A 9,948-nucleotide genomic window follows, 5' to 3' on the forward strand; every position below is an offset into this window, starting at 1 on the left:
ATTTCTGTGGTGGTCACTGTCTTCTCCAGAAGATCCTTCTTATTTTAATTCTGAACTCCATCAAGGTTATAATAGTTAAAATTATTATAGGTAAAGAATCCACTCCAAATTACCAATAATATGTCCTATTAGCATAATCTTGACCTATACATCAATAAAGAAGTACTTTATTGCTTAAAGGGACCTCAAACCTCATTAAGCCAAGCTCCTCAGTTGAAAAATGGCAAAACATAAAACTGTTTCATCAAGAATCACATAGCTGTGAGTCACTCTACAAAGAGAACTATAACATATGTCCCTTGTGGGAATTGAAATGTACTGTTACTTTATTATTCTCTGAATCACGCAGCAAAGTCAGCAGAATGAAGCACCAAAATTTGAACTTTCACTAGTGACATTTTGCTTCTTCCCAGTATCTTTGAAAATGTTAATCTATTGGCCCCAATCTAGATCAAACCCTTGCTGCCCAGCAGTTTACTCAATAATGCCAGAAGGGATCCAGATTGATCAGCTTGTATAGTTGTTATCTTAAATAGCAAAGAACAGGTGGTTAGGATGTGATGGAATGCCACACTAGGAAGCCTGCCACTCTAAGAAAATATAAAGTTCTTTCTCTCCTCCTCTTACCCTTTCTTCACTCTCTCCCCTCGTGGCCAAGTGCTGACGGATCTCGTGGACAAGTTTATTCCACTACATCTACTTAACTTCCCTTTCTTCTGTGACCATTTGAGCTTGTCCCTCTCCTGCTTTGGAATTAGGACACAATTATTTGTAATTGCGTATGATATTAAGGAGTCAACACTCAATATAATAAAATATTTTGCAGAGTATATCCTGGTTTACGTAGTCCTCTTATAAACTTTCATTTGATCCCAACTATATTTCTGAAATGGTGAAAGAGTGTTACTCTCCCCATTTGACCCTTGAAATCAGGACTCAGAGGATGTGACTTGCGCAAAATCTTACCACTTGGTGGGTGCCTGGGTGGCTTGGTCGTTAGGTGTCTGCCTTCGGCTCAGGTCATGATCTCAGGGTCCCAGGATCAAGTCCCACATCGGGCTCCCTGCTCGGCGGGAAGCCTGCTTCTCCCTCTCCCACTCCCCCTGCTTGTGTTCCTGCTCTCGCTATCTCTCTCTCTGTCAAATAAATAAAATCTTTAAAAAAAAAAAAAAAAAAACAACTCACCACTTGGTAAAAGCTTGGGTTCAAACCCAGTTTTTCTTACTCTTGTTCCCATGTGTCCTTTTGTACAATATTAAACACACTGCCTCTTTGTTATTAAAGGCACTTTTTATTTTTAATTTTGTTTCTATTTTATAATGGAGGATGATGATGATAGTTTCACTGCACTAAAGATTTTACATAAATTAACTCATCTAATTTTCATAAAAGTGACTTGCCTAGAGCCACACAACTAATAAATAGTAGAGCCAAGGTTTCAACCTAGTTGGGCCATCTCCAGAGCCCACAGGCTTTTTTTTTTTTAAGATTTACTTATTTATTTTAGAGAGAGAGCATGAGCAGGAGGAGCAGAGCGAGAAGCTCAGGGCTCCACGCAGGGCTCAGTCCCATGACCCCAACCAAACCAAGAGTCCGATGCTCAACAACTGGGCTACCCAGGCGCCCCTCCAGAACCCATAGTCTTAACCACTATGTTAGATTGCCAGAAAAAAAAATAAAGTTCATCCATAATGCCACCACGCAGGGGTCATTCGTTTTGCTTTCTGTTTTATAAACGATTTTCACATTATGGCCCATATTTTCCCACGACTGAGAAACATTTTCATTTTTAATGGCAGCATTACAAAGATACACCGTGGTATATTAAATTGACTTCCTGTTGGCCACATCTAGATTTTTTTCTAACTTTTTGTTGTTGTTGCAAGTAATTTTGCAATGGCTATCCATATACAGACATCTAGTACTCTTTATTTTGTTAGACTAATTTCCTGAAAATGAAAGTTCTGGATCAATTAGCTACATTTTAAATCTGGATATAGTGTTATAACTGTCCACCAAAAAGGTTGTAGACAAAGCTTTGTTAGAAAGTGAAACAAGCAGGAAGAAAGAAAGAAAGAAAAGGGGGCGCCTGGGTGGCTCAGTCGTTAAGCGTCTGCCTTCGGCTCAGGTCATGATCCCAGGGTCCTGGGATCGAGCCCCACATCGGGATCCCTGCTTGGCGGGAAGCCTGCTTCTCCCTCTCCCACTCCCCCTGCTTGTGTTCCCTCTCTGGCTGTGTCTCTCTCTGTCAAATACATAAATAAAATCTTTAAGAAAAAAAAAGAAAGAAAGAAAAGAAAAGAAGAAAGGACAGGACAGGACAGGAAAGGAGGAAGGAAGGAGAAGAAAGAAAAGAAAAGAAAGAAGAAAGAAAGAAAAAGAAAAAAGAAAAAGAAAGAAAGAAAGAAAGACAAAGAAAAAGAAAGAAGAAAGAAAGAAAGAAAGAAAGAAAGAAAGAAAGAGAAGAAAGAAAGAGAAGAAAGAAAGAGAAGAAAGAAAGAAAGAAGCTAAGGTCCTAATTTAGATATCAGTGTGACAGGTGCCAAAGCAGTGGATCAAAATGTCCATGTCCTTACTGATTTATATTAAATTTGGCCCTTATTTTTCCAAGGGCAATAAAATTGCAAGGTTCTAGAACTGGATGAAATTTCAGATATCAAGGTAAAACATTTTCTGCACAATATAATTGTGGTTCTTTCTCTTGACAGGAAATTTGAAAGAGATCATTCCTTGGATTAATGCACAGGCAGCGAGCAGGTTGTTTTTTTGTTTTTTGTTTGTTTTCGTTCTTTTGTGTGTGTGTGTGGATTTTTTTTTTTTTTTTGAGCATTTGAAAGGAAACAAATTCTTTCCTACAAGAGAAGTGCTAAATCATTGAGCCTCATAGATTGAACTTTGCATAAGCCCCTGAACAGAAAGTAGGAACTCTGATAATGAGAGATTCTGAAGGAAGTGTGCATGGCAGCGCATCTAGATGGCATAGGATAACTCAACATGGGGCCAGGTTGGATCTCTGGAAATCTGGGTAAAGAAGAATCTGGCCCAACCAGGCCCATTTTTTCTAGACAGTGCCCTGGAGGCTAAGAAACTAGACTACAATTAGAAAACAGTAGTCACTTCTTCCACGTTTGTGTTAAAATACAAAGGGATCATAGTAGCTGTGAGTCTGTGCTTTGGAGTCAAATGGTTCTGGATTCAAGTCCTAGCTCTACCACTACCATCTTGTGGATAGTACTTTTCAAGTGTGTCAGTTTTCCTATCTGTAGAATAGTAGTAATACCTAACTTGTGAGATTGTTGAGAGAATTCAATAGGACACTAACTATATGAAGTCCTTACCGAGTCTAGCGTATATGAAGGGCATAATAACGTTAGCTGCTATTGTATGTGTTTGACCCTCTCTTCTACCTGACTTCTTATCTAACTGGTTTTGAATAAAGGCAGTGGGGGAAGTAAAATGTAATGTGGTACATACAAATTCTCTAGCATCCAGACCCAGTTTAACATGTAAAACACAAATTTCCCCTCGTGATAACATACTTTACAGACTAACGCTCAGGCCTTCCTCCAGAGTGGAGCCGGCCAGACCACGTGTTTTGCCCCTCACTAGGATCGCGCTTGCATGTGGCTTATGTCGTTATACTAAACCTGGGAAAGGGACCTTTACCAGCTCAGTGGGGAGGAATTCAGGCTTTACTTAGTAATTCAGTTTGCCTTAACTGAAACCTGCTTCTCTACACCAAGGAAACCCTGCTATAGTTTACAGACCCCTAACTAATAGAGGTCATTGTCTCCAGCTCCACAACGCTTCCTTGGCCCTCTGTTCCCGTCCAAGGGCACACCAAGGTTTTATTATCACTAGATTACCTCCCACATGTCCTAGTTCAGATGTCTACTCCTTAGATCATTTTCTCCAGACTAATGCCTCCTTGGCTCCCCTTCAGTGAGCCTCGATCACCAACTTCCAGACCTCCAATTTTCTTACTATCCGAAATTAAGTCAGTCATTCACTTGATAATTACCTGACTCACTAATGAGACAGGAAGCTACAAAAGAGAGGTCTTGTCTGACTCCTTAACTGTAGTAACCTGGACCCTAAAACATGTCTGGCACTTAATAAACAGTCAAAGAATATTTATTGAATGACGGAATGAATACATCCTGGTTTTATTGTTTGTCCTCCATAACCTTGCCCAAGCTACCCCATGGATGTAAGTTTGGTTTTTTTATTTTTTTTAAAGATTTTATTTATTTATTTGAGAGTGAGAGGGAGCGAGAGAGAGCACAAGTGGGGTGAGGGGCAGACAGAGAAGCAGGCTCTCTGCTGAGCAGGGAGCCCGACGTGAGGCTTGATCCTGGGACTCCAGGATCATGACCTGAGCCAAAGTCAGACCCTCAACTGACTGAGCCACCCAGCTGCCCCTGGAAGTAAGTTTTAGATTCCTCATTGGTTAAATGATGCTATTAATGAGGATCAATTGAAGTAAAATATGTAAGTGCCTAGCATGGGCCATGGCACTAAATAATAGCTATTATGATGTTGGTCTTTTTTTTTTTTTTCTTTGTAATGTATTTATTGAGGGAAATTTTCTGGGTATAGATTCTAGGTTGACTTTTATACCCTCAACACTTTAAAGAGATTCCAATATTTTCTGCTTTCCATGGTTTCCAATGAAACTTCGTCTCCCTGTAAGTTAGGTGTTGTTTTTTGCTGCAGCTTTTAAGATTTTCTCTTTACCGCTTTTTTTTTTTCTTTGCCGCAGGATTATGATGTGCTGTGGTATGATTTTCTTCATGTTTTTCCTGCTTGGGGTTTGTTGAGTATTTTGTAAGCATGGAACCGTAGTTTACATCAATTTGGGAAATTTTTCTTCAAAGAAATTATTCCTTTAATGGTTTTCTCTGTCTTTCCCACTGCTCTCCTTCTAGGACTCCAATTATATGTATGTTAGATTTTTTGATAATATCCCTTATGTCACTGTTCATTTTCTTTCCAATCCTTATTCTCTGGCTTAAAAAAAAAAATGGGTTCTATTGCTCTCTTCAAGTTTACAAGTCTTTTCTTCTGCAATATACAATTGTCCTTAATAACCAAATTTGTTATTTCAGATATTTTATTTTTTCATCCCTAAGAGTTCTATTAGTTTTTTAAAATCTTTCATTTTTCTCTTCAGTATGTTAATGGTGTTCCTTAAAATCTTTGAGTATATTTACCCTATTTTGACATCTTTGTCTACTTATTCCATCATCTTTGTCATTTGTGGGTCTGTTTCTATTGATTGATTGTCCTAGTTATGGCTCACATTTTTTCTACTTCTTGGCATATCTAATAATTTTTGTCTTAGTTTCTGGACATTTTGAATCATAGCTGAACATCTAGATTTTGTATTCTTAAAGAGTTTTGGGATTTGTTATAGCAAGCAGTTATTTGCAGTTCAATTTCATCTCCTCAAGACTTGTCTTTATTAAGGTGCATGAGGTTGGCCATGGAACTTCACTGCCCAATATGGTAGCCTCTAGACACATTTGACTATTTAAGTTTCAATATAAATTATTTAAATTAATTAAAATTAAGTAAAACTAAAAATTCAGTTCCATAGCCCTAGTAACTATACTGGACATCAGTGGCCTGGAATATTTTTACTCTAGAGATAATTTAGAACTACTCCTAAGGCATGATCTTTCTGGGGTCTTTACTGAGTGTTCAATGAAAACTCTCCCGTCTGTCTTATCAGAAACTAAATATATCTTATTCCTAAGTAATGTACATCCCTGAAAATTGTTCAGCTTACAATTTCCCATGCCTTCTTTGCTTATAGAGTTTCACTCTATGCTTGCATGGCTTAATATTAGGCAAAGAATAAAAGGGATCAGTGCACATATTTCTTTTTCATGCATTGGTTCTTTCTCTCCAGAACTCTGCCCAACTCTGCCAGTCATCTTATCTCCCTGGACTCAGATCTCTGTCTCAAGGTCATCATTGCCTAATCAAGTCTTGCATATTCTGCATTTGATTCTCTTTCCTGTTGTGGTTCTCCCTTGAAGTAGGAAGCCAAGGTAATCATAGGATTTACTTGTTTCCTTTCTCTCATGTATCAAAGTCCTATGCAATTGTGCAATAGGACTTTGTGCAATGTCTAAAAACTATTGTTCTGTATATTTGATCCAGTTTATTAGTTGTGTATTGTCAGAAGATAAGTCTATTCCCTGTTATTCTATGATAGCTAGAACCGGAAGTCCTTGATTCATAAAAACTTTAAAAATTTTATTTCCTGTCCTAGTGAGTACTTCAAAATATAATAGATTTAATTGATTAATTGGATAAGCCAAATTAATTCATGTTTCTACCACTATTGCACAGAATGATGAAATTATACACTGTAGTGTAATTTTGGTAACTTATTTTACTTGAATAGTTCTATCCATGTTACTTACTTTGTCTAGAAATTTTTTATACACTTCTTCAGTGATGCATCTTTTTTTTTACTTTTTTACCTGTTTCTCCCATATTTACAAACTTTTGCTCTATATTTCTTTTATATTTAGATACTTAAATATAAAGTCTTATTCATAAAATCAATGTGGGTGACCATATATTTTAGTGGAAATCCTGAACAATAACAATAAAATTTGTAATATGTTAACACTGGAATGTAAAGGAAAAGATCATTATAGTCAGAGGTATTAGTTCAAAATTTCAAATTCATTCATTTCTTATTTTAGTGTACCACTTCGATCTCTTCATTTTTAAATAAATTGTATTGAAGCATGATGTATAATAAGTTCATTTTCTATTGCTTCCAAGCAAATCACCACAAACTGAGAGGGTTAAAACAACACAAACTTATTTATCTCACAGTTCTGCAAGTCAGAAATACATGTGGTATTGGCTAATTTTTCTGTTCCAAATCTTGCAAGGATGAAATCACTATGTTCACTGGCTAGAGTCTTATCAGGAGGTTCTAGGAAGAATCCACTTTGAAATACATTCAGATTGCTGGGAGAATCCAGGTCCTTGTAGGTTAGGACTGAGGCCTCTGTTTGCTTGTGCAACTTGGGCCTTTCTTAGCTCCTAGAGGACTTGCTCTATATGGGTCCCGATATCTTAGAACCAAAAATAGCAAGTTGAATCCTTTTCATGTTTGTAATCTCTCTAACTTCCTGTTTGGATTCATCCCTTTTTAGGGAGATAATTCTCTACTCTTAAGTACTCATGTGATCAGATTGAGCCCAACCAGCTGATCCAGGATAATATCCCTGTTTGTGAGTCTATAAACTTAATTGAATTCACAAAGTCCCTTTTGCCTTGTAATGTAACACAAACACAGGTTCCAGTGATTAGGACCTGGACATCTTGGGGGGGCAGGGGCAGCTATTCTGCCTGTCATATAAAATATTCAGAAGAAGAGGAGTATAGCATTGAGGAAAAAAAGAAGGAAATGATCAAAAAATGATACTAAAGACAGGAAGATGAGTTCTATCATATACCTCATTTGTGTATCTGGAGAAAAATAAGGGAATAAATGCACTCCATGATTCAAGGAAATTTTCCAGAAACAAGACCCAAGTCTTTAAAAAAAGACATACAGATGTCTGGGAAAACCTGATACAGAACAATCCATATCCAGACAAATGGACAAAGCTAATGGATGTCAAAAATGAAGAAAAAAAATCATCTGTATCCAGTAAAAAATATTAAAGCAAATTATAAAGCAGATCAGGGAATCAAGCTGACCTCAAATTTCCCCAGAACAATGCTGAGTGCTAGAAGACAGTGGAGTAATGCTGACAGAATCTTTAAATAAAGTATAATCCAATTATTTTATATCTTTCTATAACACTTAGTGTTCAGTTAGGAGAAAGAAAGTATTGTGGATGTTTTGAAGAAACATCATAGATTATAAAGAAAATTTAATACAATATATTGATTATACAAAAAGAGTTATATATAGACTAGTTACTTCAAGAAGGCACTCCCAGCCCTAAAGCTGAAGAATCAAAGTAGGAAATAGTGTTATCCAGAGCCCACAGTTATTTCTGTAATGAGGAAGCAGCTCTTGGAACTGCCAAAACTACCTTACACCCAGGAATGCATATTCCTTCTGATGCTGCAGAAGACCATGGGTCCAAAGTGCCTGCTGCTCCCAGGCTGAGAGCCCACAGATGCTACGCTGTCAAGACTGCATTTGTGTGGCTGCTACTGTGGGAAGCCTGATATCTGAGCAGGAAGCCAGTGGCCAAGATGTACCTGCCTTTGCTACTGCTACCACTGGCAGACACACTTACTAAGAACACAATAAAGAAATGCTTCTACCAAATAACAAGTGTTGGCGAGGATGTGGAGAAAAGAAACCCTAATGCACTGTTGGTGGGAATGCAAACTGGTGCACTTGTTGTGGAAAACAGTATGGAGGTGTCTCAAAAAATTAAAAATAGAGCTGCTATTATGACCCAGTAATTCCACTACTGGGTATTTACCCAAAGACAATGAAAACACTAATTTGAAAAGATATATACACTCTTATGTTTATTGCACCATTATTTACAGGCACCTGTAAATCTGTGTCTTATCTGTTAAAAAAATTAGAGACATGGAAGATATAAAACAGACTCAAGTCATACTTCTGGGATTAAAAACTACAAGGTCTAACAGGAAAAATACACCAGATGAGATTAATGGTAGATTAAATATTGCAGAAGAAAAGATTAATGAACTTTAAGCAATTCCAATAGAAGCTATTCTAAATGAAACATAAAGGGAAAAAAAATCATGAAAAGAGCACCAGTGAGCTATAAGAAACACTAAGCAACCTAATATATGTATAAATAGCATCCACAAGGAGAGGAGAGCAGGCGACCAAAAAAAATTTTTTTAAGAAATCATGGCTGAAATTTTTCCAAATTTGATCAAACTTATAAACAGAGATCCAAAATGTTTAATAAATCCCAAACACATGAAACATAAAGGAAGCTAAATCAAGATAACACATAATCAAATGGCTGAAAATCAGTAATAAAGAGAAAATATTAAAGGCAGTGAAGTAAAAACATTAACAGTATTTTACAGGGGAACAAAGAAAAGGCTATCAGATTTCTCATTGGAAATAGATGCAAACAGGGAGCCACCAGAGCAACATTTTTAAAGTACTGAAAGAGGGGCACCTGGGTGGCTCAGTCAGTTCAGCATGGGACTCTTGATTTTGGTTTATGTCATGATCTCAGAATTTTGAGATCAAGCCCAGTGTCAGGCTCTGTGCTTGGCATGGAGCCTGCTTAAGATTTTCTCTCTCCCTCTCCCCTGCCTCCAGGTGAGCGAGTGTGGGCGTGTTCTCTCTGTCTGTCTGTCTCTCTCTCAAAAATAAATAAAATACTGAAACAACAACAACAACAAAAAACTTGTAAGCTTTGAATTCTATACCCAGCAAAAATATCTTTCAGAAACTTCAGAAAACAAAGTAAAAACTGTCAGAATCAAAATTTTCCGGACTCTGGATAATAATAAAAGGAATGCTGAATTATGAAAAAGACAACCAAAAATGGTAGTAAAGAGTTGTGGCATTTCTACTTACCCTGGTCCCATGCATCCCTGGCTCAGGGGTAGTCCTGATGCTGGCAGCCTGCATTACCACTGTGAGACCCTGGGCCTCGGTCTCAGAGAGAGAAGAGTACACTGTGTTTTCAAAGAAATATGTTGGTCTGTTCTAACCTGTGGGGGGGCTATCTGAAAGTGCTTGCTTTTCATTCCCCTAACTTGGAAGTCGTCAGGGCAGAAAAGTGGTTATACAGTTGGAATTCCTTGTAATCCTTGCAAGGCAAATTAGCTACCGCTGTTGCCTTGACAAATGAGTACAGCTGAGGCAAGCAATAGATGTGCCTAAAGCCTGGAAGGAAAAGCTGGGAAGAGGGCTTTTTTTCTTTTTCTTTCTTTCTTTCTTTCTTTCTTTCTTTC

General features: G+C 37.5%; 1 pseudogene; it reads left to right on the forward strand.

Annotated features, from left to right (window-relative positions):
* Positions 1 to 8,590: 8,590 nt before the first annotated feature.
* LOC118022492 overlaps positions 8,591 to 9,948 on the forward strand; it is a 7,474-nt pseudogene continuing 6,116 nt past the window's right edge.

The sequence above is a fragment of the Mirounga leonina genome, unplaced genomic scaffold, assembly GCF_011800145.1.
Source record: "Mirounga leonina isolate KUSES-001 unplaced genomic scaffold, KU_Mleo_1.0 Mir_176, whole genome shotgun sequence".
In the NCBI taxonomy this organism is placed as follows: Eukaryota; Metazoa; Chordata; class Mammalia; order Carnivora; family Phocidae; genus Mirounga; species Mirounga leonina.